General features: G+C 41.1%; 1 protein-coding gene and 1 long non-coding RNA gene across 10 annotated transcripts in view; one reads left to right on the plus strand and one right to left on the minus strand.

The window, feature by feature from the left end:
* The window catches only part of TRDN (triadin), a 203476-nt gene that overhangs the window by 78009 nt on the left and 104711 nt on the right, over window positions 1-20756 (plus strand). The gene's annotated exons all lie outside the window — the stretch shown is intronic.
* On the minus strand, window positions 2852-15631 carry LOC309528604. The gene is made up of 3 exons (XR_014217832.1): window positions 15097-15631; window positions 12371-12692; window positions 2852-2987 (listed from the first exon to the last, which is right to left on the minus strand). It is a non-coding gene; the product is annotated as an uncharacterized lncRNA (long non-coding RNA).

Consider the following 20756-nt stretch of genomic DNA (forward strand, 5'->3'; position numbering starts at 1 on the left):
ATTCAGCATCTTATTCAGCACTGGGGGAAGTGGTGGTGGTGGTTTGAAAGACGAGTCTTACAATATCATCTCAGAATCTCTTATCAAATACCCATTAACTTACCATTCCTCCTTTGTGGAGAGTAAAAGAATGTCCGATATGAGTAATGCCATCCAATGGTCCTCCTCTGCTGTCTTTGAGAGGAACTACACAACAAGGTAATGTTGATGTTTTCTCTTCAGGAAGCTATCTATTTCCCTTTTCAGGTAAGGAAGCATGCTATTCTGATATAGCTCATATCTGAGACTGCACAAAAGCTACAATGGAGAATTGTACAGGATTGTTCACCTGTAATCATTATTTTGTTTCCTGTGTAGTCACATCATGGTCTCCTTCCCGCTCCTAGGACCTTGTTGAATTCCTGCCTGTCATGCACACAAAACCAACAAGAAAAAAATATGGTTCCCTTACAACAAATGTATATATGTGTACATTTTACATGTGCCCTTGTTTGCTTCTAAAAGAAACATTTCATTGAGCGTTCTTTTTTCATATGACCTTAAAAATATCCATGGTGATTCAGTTCCTAGTAATCTGAGTTGCTGCCTGCCATGGGAGAGTGTTGCTGACTTTGATTACTTGCAGTCAGTGTAAATGAATAGGCTCAAGGCTGCACTTAAATTCTTCCATGTTAAGCTACTGCCTGGCTCAGTTAGACATGGGTTATAAAAGGTGCTTCAATGGCATGTGAGAGATCTGTGAAGAGACTGTAAGTTAAAACTGATGTTTCCTACAGGTTTACCGTAATTCACTTGGGGTGAAGGGGGGGCGGACTTTGCCTAAATGTTTAGATTCCTCATTATAGGTAACAGGAATGAAACAAAGCTTCAGATTTACCAGATCCGATTCAGACCCGAGTAACAAATAAAATTGGAATGACAACTTGTGGATCTAAAACAGGTTGGGCTGCTTCCAAATGCTACAGATACATCTTGTGGTCACTGCAAAGCCCTAGTTTTTTATTTAGCCGCTACATTTGTATCCCACTATTTCGCCAAGAAGGTCAGGGTAATTTGTGTGGGCTTCTTTTTCCTTTTGATGTTCACAACAACAGTTTAGATAGAGAAATGGTGAGTTGCCCAAGGCCACCCAAATCACTTTATGGTTGAGCTGAGATTTCTACCCAGGTTTCCCCAATCCAAATGAGACTTTGCTAACTGGCTTTCCAGTATCCTTGCCAAAGCTCTCGTTTATTTGATGGCCGATGCAGATTACAAAATTGGGGATTATTTGCTGGTTTGACATTTTGTCTTTTCCTCCTTTGATACCATGCTGAGATGATTTCTTTGCACATTCTTAAATCTGTCTGAAAGGGAAGGCATAATACAGAATAATTTCAAGCACATTCTAGGAGAAGCATAGAAAATTAAGACTTAATCACTGAATCATTTAAGTCTAATCAGGTATTATTTATCACGAACCATTCTTTCTGTAATTACAATTGCCAGCACCAGAGACGTTTCTTTATATTTCTATTCAGTTATGCAAAAAATATCAAAAAGTGGCTTACTTGGTGTCAACCCTTTTTTGATCACAATTTGTCAGGAAGTACTTCTGCGCAAACCCCATTGAAATGTAGCAGAACTGCACCCAGCTCCTATTCAGTTCAGTGGAGCTTGGGCAAAGAAACATCTCTGTATATTACACCCTGCACTGTAGATCTTTTTTGACAAAGATTTCTTTGTTTGAAACATTTATAGCCCACCTCTCAAGGCTGCTGACAGTAGTAAGTGAAGAACAAAATTACAAAAAGCAGCAGAGTACAAACAAGATAAAAGGTAGCCATTAGTGTGAATAGACATCCTCTTGAGATAAAAACAGCCCCAGTGTAGCAAGTTAAAACACAAATCAGTTCAGAATCTTAAACTGTTAACATGCCCAAAGCCTTCCTAAATATAGCTGCCAATTAATACTTCACTTCATGCATGGGATGAAACCAACAAGAGCTTATGCTTTTAAAAATAAATAGTTTTAAGGAGCCACAATACTCTTTGCTGTTTCTCCTACATAGGTTTTAGCTATCTGGTGGAAAGTCTGAGTGCAGTCACTAAATAGACCTTCTCTCTGATCTCAGCTAAGCATACATCTGGAAATGTTGATGCACACAAGAGGAACTCTGATAAATAGAATAGCGGGGGAGGGAGCTGGTATGGAAATAGGATTTCCTCAAATGTTCTGCTTCCAAATACAAATGAATTAGAAGCCACTAGAACCCAGTGCAGTTATTTCTATAAAGGGCTTAGGTGCACCCTATATGTGGCCCACCATTATTTATTTTTAAATATAACAACCCAGGCAGTGTTCTGGACTAATTGCCATTTCCAAATACTTTTCCTATGTAGCCTACATGGGTGCATTTTTACAGCAGTCCAGAGTGATGTAACACATGCTCTTCTGGCCAAAACGGCAGTTTTCAAAAGTCACAGGTGTCATACTAGCCTCACTTCGGTTAAGGCACTTCTGATCTTGTGGAAACAAACAAATTCTTCTTCTTCTTCTTCTTCTTCTTCTTCTTCTTCTTCTTCTTCTTCTTCTATTAGTATTTTGGGAATAATAATAATAATAATAATAATAATAATAATAATAATAATAAATTTTTATTTATATCCCGCCCTCCCCAGGTGAAGCCAGGCTCAGGGCGGCTAACAACAATAAGCTTTTAAGTGTGACATTTTGTTGCATTTTTGTCTCTTCTGTTGGAAGCCACCCAGGGGGGAAACCCAGTCAGATGAGTGGGGTACAAAAATAAATAAATCATCATCATCCAGGGTCAGGGTTGGATCCAAGAAACTTCCCAAATATGAACCTACATTTCCTTACCCCATCCAACAAAGATTGAACCCCCATGTCTGGATCAGCTCTATCAAACAGGATAAGCGTCCTTGTCAGGTTAAGCATCAGTTTATTGCATCTGCTCAGTTTGACATTGGTTTGGCACTTCACCAGCCTCCCTAGAGAAAGATGAAAAGGAGAGAGAGAGACAAAGAATGTCACTCAGATATTGATGGCATTGAACTCTATATCCCTGAATGATTTCCCCCAGTAATTTCATGTAGATGATGATGATGATGATGATGATGATGATGATGATGATTTATTATTTCTACCCCACCCATCTGGCTGGGTTTCCCCAGCCACTCTGGGCAGCTTCCAACAGAAGGTTAAAAATACAGTAAAATACCAAACATTAAAAACTTCCCTAAACAGGGCTGCCTTCAGATGTCTTCTAAATGTTGTTTATTTCCTTGACATCTGGTGGTAGGGCATTCCACAGGGCAGGCGCCACTACCGAGAAGGCCCTCTGCCTGGTTCCCTGTAACTTCGCTTCTCGCAGGGAGGGAACTGCCAGAAGGCCCTCAGCACTGGACCTCAGTGTTCGGCTTGAAAGATGGGAGTGGAGACACTCCTTCATGTTAAATAAATAGCAGGGGGGGCAAGGTGGAACCTCTTGGAACCACATAGGCCAGTGTTCAGGGCATCACATCGATGTCCTCCAGCACCATCTTTTGAGATTGCCCAACAAGCTTCCCATCCCAGTGTTGGAAACCCTGCAAGTAATGAAGGTGCTCTCCTTCAGATTCAGAAAATCACCTGTTGGCTCAGGAGTATTGCTGGCAGGTGTGGCATCACTGGCTGAGTGGAGCTAGTCCCACAGGTTCCCTGCAAAGCCCCTTCACAAGTCTGCAAGTGAATGCCCGACGCAAGCTCCAAATGTATGCATGTTTCTAACAATAGTCGCTCAGTTTGCAGAACCAGTGAGTTGTCAACAGATATATATGCTCCTTATAGAAAGAATGATCTGAAACAGAAATGTGTGTGTGATTTTCCCCTACCTCTTGCCAGTATTGTATAGCGGTTGCAGTGCTGGACTAGAACTAGAGTGGCCTGTGATCCAAACCGTCTTCAGCCATGACTCTCACTGGGTGGCAAGGGCCAGCCACTGTCACTCAACCTGATCTACACCATAGGGCTGCTCTGAGGATGGAATGGGGAAGATCCAAGCATGCTTGCAGAGCTCAATGAAGGAAGGGTGGGATCATGATGCTGATGATGACCTTAATAAATTGTCCCCCAGTTAAGCAGCCCTGGCTTTTATAGCTTAGTCCTGAAAATGAAGTCCCGTTCACTGTGTTTTCTTTTCAGTTTAGTGAACTTGCCATTAGCTAGTATTGGCAACTGCATAAAACGATGCTGTCTTTTTTCAGTACTGCACATAGGCTCTTGTCGTTTTTGAGCAGTGTGAGCATGATGAAGAGTGCTGCTTATTAGGGCTCTTCTGTCAGCAAAAAAGGCCACTGGAGTGCAGAGGGGACAAAGAGAAAGGAATCCTGGGGAATCAAATGACATCTTCTTGTCATATTAAATCCATCTTGTTAGGATTCATGGAATATTTTCTAGCTATATAGGAATTCTCACCACTACTGCTTCACATTAGCTCCAGAAATAGTGTCGCGAGCAATTGTCTCAGCTTATGTCTTTTCTTCAAAACAGTGCTTTCCTCTTTTAAAGTTTGTCTTCATTGTGTACACCTGCTCTCTTTGGTTTATGACTTAAAATAGTTTGGTCTTTTGTGGTAGCTTCATTTATATTTGCTTAGTGAAGCTGACAGTTCACACCAGAGCAAAAGATTTATGTCAAGTAGTGCCTAATTGATCCTGTAAACTGCAATCTGAAATTCTAGAAGGCTGCAGTGCACAATAATAAATGACATATTATGTGCACCATTCAGAAAATACATCTGAAAAATGTATCCATCAGCAATAATTATCTGAAGTGATTAGCTCACAACTGGGAACAATACTATATATGAAATGCATTTATGTTCATCTTCTCATTCTAAATATGCTTTACAACTTTCTTCTCTATAGTAAAATATATTAATATAATTATTCAGAATATAAATGCCCCAATCTAGCTCTAGATCAGTGCAAATAGCCCAAGAGAAGAGTGCAGGTTTTGCACTAAGGACCTAGGTTCTTCACTTTAAAGTGACTGGATCTTCACTTAAAAGAAAAATGGACTGGAAAAGGTTTCTACCTGAGACCTTGGAGAGCACCAGTACATCATGGTGGGCTAAATAGACCAATGGTCTTATTTGGAATAAAGCATGTTAATGTCTTTGCGTGGCATAGAGTCTGCATGCAGAAGGTCCAAGGGCTCAGGGCTCAGCTTAAAGGCTCTCATATAGCAAGGTTAAGAAAGGCGTTTGAGAGACTTCCGGAGGCGGCGCGAAACGAGTAATGGCAGTCCTCTTTGCGCAGCAAAGAGGGGCTCCGCAGGAAAGGGTTGTTCGCTACGGCGAAGCGACGACCCATTAAATTAAACCACGAGCAGAGCGAGCTCGTGGCCGTGGGATCCGGCGGGCACCGAGAGCGACCCCCAAAACGAAGAAGGGACCCCGTAAGGGGCTCCGGAAGCGCGGAGGGGAAGCGGTGCTGTGGATTCATCACTCTTTCTGCGGGAGTGAAGCCGCGCGGCTGTTACCGATGAGCGCCGACCTTTCTTCCTTCACATTGGATTACAAATCAACTACTCGTGAGTAGGATTTATTTGAGATTGGATTACAAATTGTGAATTCGGCTGAAAGCGGGAGACGAGAAAAAGGAAGTCCGTTTCCCGGAGGTGCTTAATGATCAAAGGCAAAGGAACTGACAAGCTGGAAGCAGTACAAAAGGGTTTTTAAATGAGAGACAACATACGTCTGGAGAAGTTTGGAAATTGAAGGGAAAGGCAAGTTATCTTTATTTTCCTGTGATCGTGTCTATTCTGCTTGGGGTTTCTTCTCCGCTAAAACTTTTAAAAACTTTAAAGACTTGAAAATCCCTAGTCCCGGACTTGCAGCGGGCAAAAAGTTGTGTTGCGGATACACTTACAAAGCTGAAACAGATACTTAGAGGCATTACCGGTGGATACAATTAAGTAACTGTATTTTGCACCTTTTAAGAAACTATTGTGGCAAAATTGAGAGGGCTCTGCCAGAGGGAAAAGATCTTCTCTAAAGACACCAATTAATTTAACTAATTGTAGGAACTTTAATGGCGACTGAAACTTTGTTTCTTCTTTCATGAACTGAACAACACTCCCCCTAGTGGAGTTTGGGATTTACAATTTCCTGAGAACTGACTTTGTTTTGTCTCTCTGTGGTCTGGTTACTCACTCTGAGGCCTGTCTTTCCCATGGAACTTTTGACAGCTTGACCTTGAATCCAAAGACAGGTGTGGAATGAGTGTGGAATGAGTGGTAAACCAAAAACAAGAGCTGCGTCGAAAGCAGGGAAAGGCAAATTGGTACAAACAACTTTGGTTTCCCAGGCCCGCAGATCTTCAGTCCCTGCGGTACTACAGGCTGTACCATTACCAACAACCCCAGCTGAAGAATCAGAACAATCAACAAGTGAAGATATGGCAGCTGGGGGATCCAACATTCTTCTAGAGGAAATGCTACAACAATTTGCAATTTTGAACAAAAAAGTGGATGACCAAACTGCAAAAATTGACTTGGCCACATCCTCAATTACCAAACTTTCTGAACAGGTGGCTAAGCATTCACAAGATATTGGAAACCTAAAGGACGTTGTATCCGAAAATCGAAAATTGGCCGAGGCTGCGAATGAAAAAGTAGAAGCAGTAACTAAAGAAGTGGAGGAATTGAAAGGAGAGGTAAGGCCGCTCCATAAACATATTACTGACCAGCAGGCCTATCTGTCTTTGGTGGAACTGCGAAACAGGGAAAATAATTTGAGATTACGCTCTATCCCAGAGATTGAGAAAGAGGACTTGATTGGCTTTTTAACAGCAGAATTTTCTAAATTCTGGGGTATAAACGAAGATACAGATTTCAAAATAATAACTGCATTCAGATTGGGAAGGGCTGCCGGGAAGGACAGACCTAGAGACTGTTTGATTATTTTAAGGACTAAGCAGGAGAGAGACAAGATACTCGACCTACATTTTAATAAAGCACTTGTGATCCAGGACAGAAGAGCACAAATTTACAAGGATATTCCTAAACAATTACTGGATCTAAGATCTAACTACACTGACCTAGCTGGACTTTTGAGAGGTAACGGAATACCTTACAGGTGGGAGTTCCCACAAGGCCTCTCATTCAAATACAAAGGAAAGAAGATAAAAATCAAAACGAAAGAGGATAGCCAGAAGTTCCTACACGACCACGGAGAAGACTTGCAGAAAGGAGCGGCAGCTATTTGGCCACCACCAGAGTCAGGAAAAGAGTTACCACCCTCGGATTTGGACAAAAAAGAAGACACCCAACAAGAGTAACAACAGATTGACACAGGATGTCTCTGCAGCTGTATAGTTGGAACATTAACGGCGCGAATTCCCCAGAAAAACGCAAAAGGATTTTCCATATCCTAAAGAAAGAGAATTTGGATATAATTTGCTTGCAAGAAACCCATGTGACCAGGTCACACAGGAAGGTGTTAACAAATAAAAGATTAGGCCAAGAATTTATTTCATCAGATAGAGTCAAGAAGAGAGGCGTGGTGATTTACGCCAAAGAGAATCTATCACCAAAATTTTTGTTTAAAGATGAACAAGGAAGAATCCTGGCTATTGAAATTTCGACCCAAGGAGAAAAAGTTTTGATATTAGGAATCTATGCACCAAATGAGGGGAAATCAGAATTTTATAAGAAGCTGCATGAGACACTACTGGGCTATCTGGACTACTACAACATCATTATGATGGGAGATATGAATGGGGTCGTCTCTACTTTGATGGATAAGTCACAGAATCAGAATCTGACTAAAGATGGAAGACTACCAAAAACTTTCTTTGAACTAACTGACAATATGGACCTAATTGATTTATGGAGGACGAGAAACCCCCTAGGTAAAGAAGGAACTTTCTTTTCTGAGGCCCACCTGTCATGGACAAGAATCGACCAAATCTGGGCAACTAGAGGGCTGGCACCTAAGACTACAAAAATAGAAATCTGCCCAAAGACTTGCTCCGACCATAACGCTTTGAAAATGGAAATGAGATTTACTACTGCCGACTCCTTCAGATGGAAAATGAATGACAACCTGTTAAGAGATCAAGAGACCGTAAAGAAGGCCCAAAAAACTTTAAAGGATTATTTTGAAATTAACTTGAATACCTCGGTGGAAAAAAGAATTATCTGGGACGCAAGCAAAGCTGTTATGAGAGGGTTTCTGATACAACAGAATACAATCAAGAAAAAACTTTGGAATAGTAAAAAAGACAAGATATTGGAGAAGATAAGTGATGGAGAGAAAAAATTAAGAGTGAATCCAAAATCAAAAGAGACTTTAAGAGAAATCAAATTTCACCAGTCACAATATGCGAAATTGATTAACCAAGAAGTGGAATGGAAAATCAAACAAATGAAACAAAGATCTTTTGAATCTGCGAACAAATGTGGGAAACTGCTCGCTTGGCAGTTGAAAAAGAGACAAAAATTAAATTATGTCACCAACTTAGAAGTTGAAGGGAAAAACATTCAGAAACCGGGAGAAATTAGAAGGTGTTTCCAGAAATACTTTAAAAAACTGTACACACAAGAATCCGAGGAAGCAACTGAGATAGAACAATTCTTGAAAGATAACGGCCTACCAAAATTATCTCAAGAGAAGAGATCAATCTTGAATTGTAAAATAACACAACAGGAAATCGAGGATGCCATTCAGAATATGCAACTAGGCAAATCTCCGGGCCCTGATGGACTCACCTCCAAGTACTACAGGATTTTAAAAGACTATTTGATACAACCATTAATGGAGGTTTGCAACCAGATTATGGGGGGAGGGAGGGCACCAGATACGTGGAAAGAAGCATTCATCACATTGATACCTAAAGTGGAAACTGAAAAGACTCAACTCAAGAACTACCGCCCCATCTCACTCCTAAACGTGGATTACAAAATATTTGCGGATGTTTTGGCTAACAGATTTAAAAAAGTACTAAATGAAGTGATCCATAAGGACCAAGCAGGCTTTCTCCCAGGTAGACATTTGTATGATAATACCAGGAACATTATCGATATTTTGGAACTTTTACAAACAAATATTAACACCAAAGCAGTGTTAATTTTTTATTGATGCGGAGAAGGCCTTTGACAACATTTCTTGGAAATTTATGAAGAAAATCTTGGAAGGGATGGGAGTGGGAAGGGGGTTTGAGAATGGAATAGAGGCAATCTATTCAGAACAAAAAGCTAAGTTGATAGTGAACAATGTGGTGACAGAAGAACTTCATATTGAAAAAGGAACACGCCAGGGGTGCCCCCTATCCCCTCTGTTGTTTATTTCAGTCCTGGAGGTTTTGCTGAATATGATAAGGGAGGATCGGCAGGTACAAGGAATACGGGTCGGAGCGAAACAATATAAACTGAAAGCATTTGCAGATGACTTGGTTTTAACATTACAGGAGCCAGAACCTAGTACAAAAAGAGTTTTGGAATTGATTCAGAAATTTGGTCGGGTGGCGGGTTTTAAGCTGAATAAACAAAAAACTAAGGTGTTAGGGAAAAACTTGACGGTTACTGAAACAGAGGGGTTTCAGAAGGAAACAGAACTAAACATTGTTAAAAAAGTGAAATACCTGGGGGTCAATCTGTCCTCCAAGAATTTGAATTTATTTAAAGATAATTATGAAAAATGTTGGTCAGAAGTTAAAAAAGATCTAGAAATTTGGTCAAGATTGAAACTATCCTTGTTAGGCCGAATTGCAGCTATAAAAATGAACGTTTTGCCAAAAATGTTGTTTCTGTTCCAGGCCTTGCAGATTGTGGACAGAGTGGATTGTTTCGGAAAGTGGCAGAAGGACATTTCTAAATTTGTCTGGCAGGGCAAAAAGCCCCGAATAAAGTTTAAAATACTAACTGATGCAAAGGAGAGAGGGGGGTTTGCCCTGCCGGACTTAAGGTTATACTATGAAGCTGCGGCCTTCTGCTGGATGAAAGATTGGATTTTATTGGAAGACACTGATGTCCTAGATCTGGAAGGCTTTAATAATTCGTTAGGTTGGCATGCGTATTTGTGGTATGACAAGGGGAAAACACATGGAATGTTTAAAAACCATATTGTCAGAAAAGCAATATTTATGGTCTGGAAAAAATACAAAGACTTATTGGAAAGTAAAACCCCGAGGTGGATTTCACCAATAGAGGCCAAAGCTCGGAAAACATCCAATATGGAGGCATATTGGCCGAAATATTGGGAAATAATAGAAAACATTGGAGGTAATTGGAGGTTGCAGAGCTTTGAAAAATTAAAGGATAAGGTGCAAAATTGGCTACATTATGCCCAAATTAATGAGGTTTTTAAGTTAGATAAAAAAATAGGATTCCAGGTGGAAAAATCGAAACTTGAGACAGAGTTGTTAGAACCAAAGACCAAGGTAATATCGAGAATGTACAACTTGCTGCTTAAATGGAACACTCAGGATGAGACAGTTAAATCAGCCATGATAAAATGGGCTCAAGACATTGGTTACAATATTATGTCTGAGGACTGGGAAAGGTTATGGACCACCGGTATGAAGTTTACGGCATGTAATGCCTTGAAAGAAAACATTATGAAAATGGTTTACAGGTGGTACATGACCCCAGTCAAGCTCGCTAAGATATACCATTTGTCTGATAATAAATGTTGGAAATGCAAGGAGGCTGAAGGGACATTCTTTCACCTCTGGTGGACTTGTCCAAGATTGAAGGCCTTTTGGGAAATGATCTATAACGAGTTAAAAAAGGTGTTTAAGTACACCTTTCCCAAGAAACCAGAGGCCTTCCTTCTGGGCATTGTCGGCCAGAAGGTGTTAAAAAAGGACAGAACTTTTTTTATGTATGCTACAACTGCAGCAAGAATTCTTATCGCCAAGTATTGGAAGACCCAAGATTTGCCCACACTGGAGGAGTGGCAGACGCAATTGATGAACTACATGGAACTGGCCGAGATGACTGCAAGAATCCGAGACCTGGGAGAAGAGGCAATGGAGGAGGACTGGAAAAAATTTAAAGACTATTTGCAAAAATATTATAAGTTGTATGAAACATAAGACGTCGTATGATTTGGAACGTTAGCCCCAGCAATGAAATTTAATTATCTATGAAATTGCTAACATTTGTGAAAGAATCAAGGTTTAAATGGGTAAAAATGATATCATGTTATATTTTTAGAGTAAATGGAGAATAAGAGATTTAAACTTAAATTGCAACTGAAAATATAAAGAAACACACGAAATAAGGGTATAATTTGCTGATGACTTTATTATCAAGAATGCATTATGCGGGAGATGTGGGGAAGTCCAATGGAAATTTGAAATAAGCTGTTGAAATGGATGTGATTTTCTGTTCTTTTTTCTTTCTCTCTTCTATTCTGCTTTTCCTTCTGTTTTTTCTGTAATTTGGAAAAATGTAATAAAAATTATTATAAAAAAAAGAAAGGCGTTTGAGTCCTTGAATAGCCACTGTCAGTCTGAATAGGCAATAGAAAGCTAGATTAGCCAAGGGTCTGCTTTGGTATAAAGCATTTTTAAAATATATCTGTGTGTTCACTTGTCCACAATCATGCTTTATTCCTGTCTCCTGCTGTTTATGAAGAGGGTGGTACTCCATTCTTTTTTTCCAGAATCTGCCTGGAATTTTCTGAAAGGTTGGGCTCAAATCAGTGGCGGAGCTTCATGCTCTGGCACCGGGGGGTGGAGAGCAGGTGGGGGCGGGGCTGGCGCACGTCCTGGGGGCGGGGCGCGATGCCTGTGGGGGCGGGGTGACCAGCACGGGCGGGGGGTGCAGCCACGATGGCACCCTGCCAGAATCGTGCTGCCGGGGGCAGTGAGCTCCCTCTGCACTCCTCTTCCTCCACCAGTGGCTCAAATATTTTCTTTTTAAAAAAATCAAGCGAAACATACTGAATATTTTGATGGTCAATATCTAATCCCTCATACTGGAGGCAGGGGTCATCCTATTAGCATGCTTGCATGCTCCCTGGTAGATAGCAAGTGTACCAGATTATAAACGTTTAAATGATTAATTGCATTGCTGCTTGTTATAGCTGAGCTTACCAGTCCTGTTACAGCATCCCCAGGATACATTGACCTCATGGAACATTAGAGGTTGCGATACTGTAATATCAGCAATAATCTTTTTAATTAAGTGCTTGGTTCTGAGCTGCACAGAACAGTTGGTTGCAATGGGAGTTGTATCTACTCTGAGCCTCCTAAAGATAGCCATAATTATGAGTTCCTTGTTTTTCACCCACCACTCCACTTTTAAACCACGAGAATACACTGTGTAATAGTTAGAAGCTGAGATCCTGTGATACAAAGTTAGTCAGAAACTTATGACTTGTCATTATTTAAATAAAAGTGTGGTGTCAGCTGAGAAGCTAGACTAAGAAGTATTGGCATTTGGTGGGAAAGCCTTCCCTGTATCAGCGAAATTGTGGGTGGCTGTTAACTTTATTCATTTATTCTTCATGTCCTTGGAGAAAGTATCTGCAAATGTATCCTCGTTCCATTGCACTGAGATGATGCATTGAGAAAGCATGGTGATAAACTTGAGTACCCTCTTTGGTTTGGCTTCTACCAGGCCTTAACTTTCCATGTATCAGTTCTAATCCAGCTCCTCTCTTCAGTCATTGTATATTCTTCAGGAATAGGCTTTCCATCTGTTGGAATTCATGAAACAGGAGTATATTATTGGTCTTCTGCTCTTTACTTTCTACACGCCATCCACCCAGCTATGTTTCTCAGCACTGCCTGTCTGCTCTTTCTGCTTGGATAGTTAGTTCATCACTAACAAACAACACCAAAGAATGGGTTTCTTATCTTCCCTTCAAAGTACCTTCCCCGCACCCATGTGCGTTTTGTATACATTGACAACATCAGCAGCATTCACCTTTTGGCTGGGTACAAAGCCTTAGCTCTACCTTTGATTACTCCTGTCACAAACCTGACCATGAAGGAGGATTTGAATGCCCCTGTTTTACTGGATTTTGTAGGTTCTAAGACCTCCATTTGTGAAATATGCCAAAGAGGTAATTAGCTGCAACCAGTACCCCTAAATTGTGCTTCCCATCCTCAAGGTAGACATCTTGGAAAGACCACTAAAGAAGGTGTACTTGGGTTGCTGGGTTTCTTTCTGCATTCTCAGTGTATATGGTCTTCTGAAGATCATTATCGTTACCTGAAGATGTAGCCATGTGGGGTTAGATTTGAGCTTGCAGAGTTATTCCAAAAATGATATTTTTTATTGAGAGATAAAGGCATTAATCAGTGCAAACAATTTAGAAATGAACATAAAAGGTTACTATAATTATAATATCTTTCTCTGAAGGGAAGGTAGTTTTCTGAGGAGGCCCTAAAAATGACAACTCCCAGAGGTAAGAAGCCTTTTACCTAGGTGGGTGATTTCTCCTCTTAGGCACAGCCTCTCTTTAGAGTGATTTTTTTTTAGCTTTGCAAGTCTTGGAGCTTGGAGCTTTGCAAGTCTTCCACAAGGTCCTGCTATAATATGAATGACCACCACTTATTTTTCCAATAAACATCTGATTGACTACAATCTTATTAACAGCAGGGTTACTAGTGGCGGGTGGTCAGCCTTTTCTTATATACAGCCTGGCATTAATGTCAAGGACCATTTAGACATGGACTGCAATGATATTTGTATTCCACTTTCTCAGTTCTCAGTATGGTTGTGAGGTAATTTAAAACTGTGCTTTGAACCTATTCAGGGGAGGGCAAATTGACTTAGGATACCCCCTTTAACATATTTAATCAAAAGAATGGATAAAATATTAATTCAGCTCTTCTATTCTGTGTCTCCTCATCAAAGTGAATAGAGAGGCATTTAATAACACATGGAAACATAAGATAGGCCTTTTATCAGGATAGAAGAGGGCCCTTTCAAAAGAAACATTTTGACCTAGGGGTCTTTTTGCATCTGCCAAGTTGAAGTTTTTTTCTGTTTTAATTTTTTTTATATACTCAGGCCCTAAAGCAAACACCTGTAGGTGCTAGACCATGTCCTCTTCTGGGGAAGTCTGTGGCAGTTTAATGATCAGCCATCTTTTTTCATTACTGGCTTACTCAACCTCCTGAGCATCAGCCTTTTATCAGCTTCCATAATTTTTTTTAATTCTGGTTGTGTAATTTATCACATTTCCTTTGCATGGCAATGGGCAAACTAATTGGGCTTTAAATAATTTTTATCAAACTCTTTTTTTAAAAAAACACAAAAAACCTTTAGCTCAATTTCTTTATTAAAACTTTTCCTGAAAGTCACTCACCTGTCCTTGGAATGGTTCACACTTGCCATAGTCCACTTGATATCTTCACACTTGATTACTGAACATTCAGTGATTTGCAGCTGAATACGTAATCTGCCTTCTTTGAAAGAACCATGTTGGATGTGGTGTCCAATTATAAGAAATGTCTGAGGAGTTTTATGTAGCAATGCGTCAACTCCTTTTGGAACTGGCTTCCTCAGTGAGAATTTAGCTTTTGGGGTATGCAGACATGAGAGAACTCATCTATTTTCTTACAGTTCTCTCCTAGTGTGTCTTTTTGGTACACATGGATGGTGCCATATCTGCACACTGTCAAATATGGTGCCTAGCAATTCAAGCACCACCCTAACTCCCAAAACAAACAGGAATAAAAGATGGTTCTAGATCTGGATTGGGTACAACAATAATAGAAATAGCGAAAACAGCTAAATGCATTTGACTGAAACGAAAAATACTCATGTAATATAAGAATCGGTAAGGTGGTCCAGGCAAGCAGTTCACAGTAATCAACAAGAGTTGGGCAATAAAAACCAGTCTACACATATGTACTTCCCTTCATGTTGCAGTAATCTAGGATAGTTTCTGAGTAAAACATCAGAGCTTTTGCATAAGGGCCTAAAATTCAGCTAATTGGGAGATGTATGATCAGCTGATGGCAGAATGCATGGCGCAGAATACTGTTTGGTTTGTATTCTGAACCAGGTAATTAGGTATTGGTGACATCTTTAGTCTTCCCTATAGCAAATAATTCATGTGTGCAAATAATTGCTTCTGATGTACTCACCATTAGCTTTCAAAGCCTTCCAGTCTCATTTTTAAGATTTGGGCAATAGCTGGGAAGTCATGGGTCAAAATTCCTCATGAATTGTGTTCAGAAGTATTCTGATGTGAGACATGCGTCTCTAGAATGGGTTTAGGCAGCTCTCCGTGGCAAAGTTGGATGACATCTGGTTTAACTCTGCAACAACAAAGTTCTGAGTTTTGCTACGGCCTGATGATGATTGCTTTTTGGTAACACAGGGGTGGGTTTTCCACTGGTGGGCATCAGTACTGCAGAATAACCTCTCTGCTGAAATACAAGAGGCGCCATCAGCTTTGGCATCCCACCAGCTATTTTTTGTTTGTTTGTTCTAAACCATTTTAGTTGCTATACATTTTTAACTGCCTTGTTTTGTTTGTATTTTAATTCATTATGTTTTGCTGTTTGGATAGAACTGTTTGGTCGTGTATATAAATTATGTATGAATTTTATGATTTATTTTATAGTTGTAAAACACTTAGAAGCCATTCTGGTGTGTAAGAGGTATATAAATTAATAAATAACTATATATATATATATATATATATATATATATATATATATGCTTTCGTAGATTTTCACGGGTACAGGAATGCAGGTTTTGGTGTCTTCCTGTACCCGTGAAAATTTTCACGGGTACAGGAATGCAGGTTTTGGTGTCTTCCTGTACCCGTGAAAATCTACGAAAGCAAATATCTCACCTCTACGGGGAGGAAACCTTCCAGCTGACAAGAACCTACGAGAAACTAGAAATCCGAAGAGCCACCATCTTATGTGATCTCCTGTTCCTACGCAACTGCCGAGACAACAACTTAACTCCCACATGCTTCCAACTTAAACTCCACTCTAAAACCCCAGCTACCGAAAGGATCCTGAAACGAACTGAACTATCCCTAATCAGAAACGAAATACATAAGAAAAGATACCTACTAAACCAAACCAACAAAGATCTGCTCACTCTTCACCTCAAACTATGTAACAAAATCCACCCTGCACTCTGGGACAAATGCAAACAACTAGCCGTCTGGAGAGCTGAAACTGAGACCTCACATAAGACAGACAGACACACCAACAAACTCTACAAACTAGAGAAACGCCAGAAGCCCAGCCACCCTCCACAACAACCCATGAAACAAACAGTACATAACATATCAGACAGGATCCTCACCCCAACTGAAACCAAAGTACTCTCCAAAGGTTTCAACTTTGCAGTCGCCCCGAGACGCATCCCCACGGAAAACATCATATGCGGAGTCGAAGCTAGCCTGACCAAAATCGACCCAGATGAAGCCAATAAAATCAGACTTGAAGTCACCAACATCCTCTGCTCCAGCAAACCACCCAGAAGCAATTTACACAAAGAAGAACAGAAAGCACTCACCAACCTGAGGAAAGACAACAACATAATCATTCTCCCAGCAGACAAAGGCAACGCCACTGTTGTGATGAACACATCGGACTACCAAGCAAAACTATCAAATCTACTCCAAGACCCTACCTACCAACCTATAAAAACAGATCCCACCACCTATCTGGAAAAAACCACCAAATCCAAAATAAAAGCCTCTCCTATCAGTGAAGAAATCCAGCTAAGAATCATCCCCAGAGAAAAATCATCCAGATGCCCCAAACTCTACGGTCTCCCCAAGATACACAAAGAAGGAACACCACTCAGACCAATAGTCAGCTCCATAGGCTCACCTCTACAAAATCTCGCTAAATTTCTCGCTAAGCAACTTCAGCCCTATGCAGAATCCATCGCTTCACACGTTACTAACTCCTTCCAGTTCATAGAAACAATAAAGAAGCAATACCTACATCCCGATGACCTACTTGTGAGCTTCGATGTTGTATCTCTCTTCACTCAAGTGCCCATTAATGAAGCCTTGACAGCCATTCAAAACAAATACAACCCCCCCAAATACATCCTGGACCTGACCAACCACTGCCTAACCAACACGTACTTCATCCACAATGGACAAAGATACAAACAGATAGAAGGAGCACCTATGGGATCACCCCTCTCACCGGTCATCGCAAATTTGTACATGGAACACTTTGAAACCAATGCTTTAGACAAGTCAGAACACAAACCCAAACTTTGGCTCAGATATGTTGACGACACCTTTGTAATTTGGCCACACGGGAAAGAAAAACTAGATAGCTTCCTCACACATCTCAACAGCCTACACCCCAAAATACAATTCACTATGGAAATAGAAGACAACAACCAACTCCCCTTTCTTGACGTCCTAATCTACAAAAAACCTGATGGCTCCCTAGGACACACTATCTACCGGAAAAAAACACACACCAACCGCTACTTACATGCACAATCACACCACCACCCTGCACAAATAAACTCCGTAGCCAAGACTCTCATCTCCAGAACCAAACGCCTGGCTGACAAAGACCACTTGACAACTGAGTTACAGAATCTCTCAAATGTGTTAATCGCCAATGGATACCAGAAAAACAGGGTTACGAAGCTAATCCAAAAAGAAACACCCCCCAAAAACCAAGACACAGAAGAAAACAATGGCATGGCCCTCCTTCCTTATATCAAGGGCACTACAGACAAAATCAGCAAAATCCTCCATAAACACAATATCAAAACAGCCTTCTGCACCAACCAAAAAATAGCCAATATCCTCAGAAACCCAAAAGACAAAATCCAGCTGGAAAACCAAGGGGTCTATGAAATACCCTGCAAAGTCTGCCCAGCCACGTACATTGGACAAACAAACAGACGAATAAATGCACGTATCGCAGAACACAAGAATGCCGTCAAAAAAGAAGAAAAAACTTCCTCTCTTTTCCAACACATGAAAGAAACAGGACACGAAATTAATTTTGCAGATTCCAAATTGCTCTTTAACATGGAACATCACCACAAGAGAATAATCATGGAAGCCATCGAGATAGAGAAACACCCTCACAACATGAACAAGCGTGACGACACGTCCCGCCTGCCAGACATCTGGAAATTAGCCCTCCCCACAAAAACCGACACCAGAACCAGAGGCACACAGAACGCCGTCACCAATCAACCACACCAGACCCAAACCCAGACCCTCTCCACAGACATATTACAGACTCCATCCAGTAGCCAAACTATAGTGGCACCTCCGGATGCTGCACCCCCCTGCAATCCCTACACAGATCTGGCTGGCACAAGGCACAAAACCACAGCTCGCCCCTATACACGAAGCCAAGCCAGAGCACAACTAAATGCAGCACAGCCATCTTCTCAGAAAAACTCTTCACAAGCTCAAGAGGTCAAGACACGAAAGCTTTAGCAACTAATCTACACTTAATGACCCACCCAGTGGTATTCAGAATATCACTCATGAAATCACCCAAGATATCCCTCAAGTAATTAAGGAACAAAAGAAGAAAAGGCACACTAATCTAGGAACTTCCTCTCTGCCCAGAACGTTGGAGGCTATACACCACACCCCTCAACAGTATTTATAGGAACTCAAACACCAGACTCTGCTCTGTTCCAGTAACAAGAAGCCGAAAGCACCAGCCTGAAGATGACGAGTGAGACCTCGTCGAAACGTCGCACAGACACCCCGACTCTTACACGGGAAGACACCCGAAGACACCAAAACCTGCATATATATATATATGCAGGTTTTGGTGTCTTCGGGTGTCTTCCCGTGTAAGAGTCGGGGTGTCTGTGCGACGTTTCGACGAGGTCTCACTCGTCATCTTCAGGCTGGTGCTTTCGGCTTCTTGTTACTGGAACAGAGCAGAATCTGGTGTTTGAGTTCCTATAAATACTGTTGAGGGGTGTGGTGTATAGCCTCCAACGTTCTGGGCAGAGAGGAAGTTCCTAGATTAGTGTGCCTTTTCTTCTTTTGTTCCTTAATTACTTGAGGGATATCTTGGGTGATTTCATGAGTGATATTCTGAATACCACTGGGTGGGTCATTAAGTGTAGATTAGTTGCTAAAGCTTTCGTGTCTTGACCTCTTGAGCTTGTGAAGAGTTTTTCTGAGAAGATGGCTGTGCTGCATTTAGTTGTGCTCTGGCTTGGCTTCGTGTATAGGGGCGAGCTGTGGTTTTGTGCCTTGTGCCAGCCAGATCTGTGTAGGGATTGCAGGGGGGTGCAGCATCCGGAGGTGCCACTATAGTTTGGCTACTGGATGGAGTCTGTAATATGTCTGTGGAGAGGGTCTGGGTTTGGGTCTGGTGTGGTTGATTGGTGACGGCGTTCTGTGTGCCTCTGGTTCTGGTGTCGGTTTTTGTGTGGAGGGCTAATTTCCAGATGTCTGGCAGGCGGGACGTGTCGTCACGCTTGTTCATGTTGTGAGGGTGTTTCTCTATCTCGATGGCTTCCATGATTATTCTCTTGTGGTGATGTTCCATGTTAAAGAGCAATTTGGAATCTGCAAAATTAATTTCGTGTCCTGTTTCTTTCATGTGTTGGAAAAGAGAGGAAGTTTTTTTCTTCTTTTTTGACGGCATTCTTGTGTTCTGCGATACGTGCATTTATTCGTCTGTTTGTTTGTCCAATGTACGTGGCTGGGCAGACTTTGCAGGGTATTTCATAGACCCCTTGGTTTTCCAGCTGGATTTTGTCTTTTGGGTTTCTGAGGATATTGGCTATTTTTTGGTTGGTGCAGAAGGCTGTTTTGATATTGTGTTAAGGAACAAAAGAAGAAAAGGCACACTAATCTAGGAACTTCCTCTCTGCCCAGAACGTTGGAGGCTATACACCACACCCCTCAACAGTATTTATAGGAACTCAAACACCAGATTCTGCTCTGTTCCAGTAACAAGAAGCCGAAAGCACCAGCCTGAAGATGACGAGTGAGACCTCGTCGAAACGTCGCACAGACACCCCGACTCTTACACGGGAAGACACCCGAAGACACCAAAACCTGCATATATATATATGTATATATATATATATATACACACACACACACACACACATATTATAGTGGTAACGTTTGTGATGTTTGTGGCAATGTCTTACCAAGCAAACGCCTGCAAGCTTCCATGCAATTTTCCAAAGTATAAAAGTGTGGGAGGTTCATTAACTTATAGAATTCTCCAGTGAACATAGTATTCTGATTACACAGGAACATAAGAAGCTGCCTTCCACCTAGTAGGACCATTGGTCCCTCTAGATTACTACTGTCTACACTGATTGGCAGCAACTGGAGCTGGCAGGGATTGAATTTTGGATCTTTTGCATGCAAAGCATGTGTTCTCCCCTTGAGCTATGCAGCCTTTTCCTGTTATTAACAGAAACAAAAAACTCTTGTAGGAGCTTTATTCACCAAAACGGATACATACATGCTTTTAAAATAAATTTGGATATAACATTTTTAAAGGAATTGCGTGTTTTGCATTTTATGCAAATGCAAGCATGAATTTGCATGGGTTTGGGGAGTATGCACCAAGAAAAGTGTGGTATTATAACTACTGGCCCAATCTGCATTCTGTTGGGTTTGATGATAATGTGATAGCTCCGCTGAACATTAGGATATTAGAATGAAATTGGCTACAATTATTCCCATAATTCTGTATTTCAGGTTTAAATAAGCATCCTTCCTCCATCTCTGTGTTTTGGGTTTCTGTGTGCTAAATTGATTGTAATTAAACATCTGCCTTGAATGAGGGTGAAG

This window comes from Podarcis vaucheri (genome assembly GCF_965113315.1).
Source record: "Podarcis vaucheri genome assembly, chromosome: 3".
Classification (NCBI taxonomy): Eukaryota; Metazoa; Chordata; class Lepidosauria; order Squamata; family Lacertidae; genus Podarcis; species Podarcis vaucheri.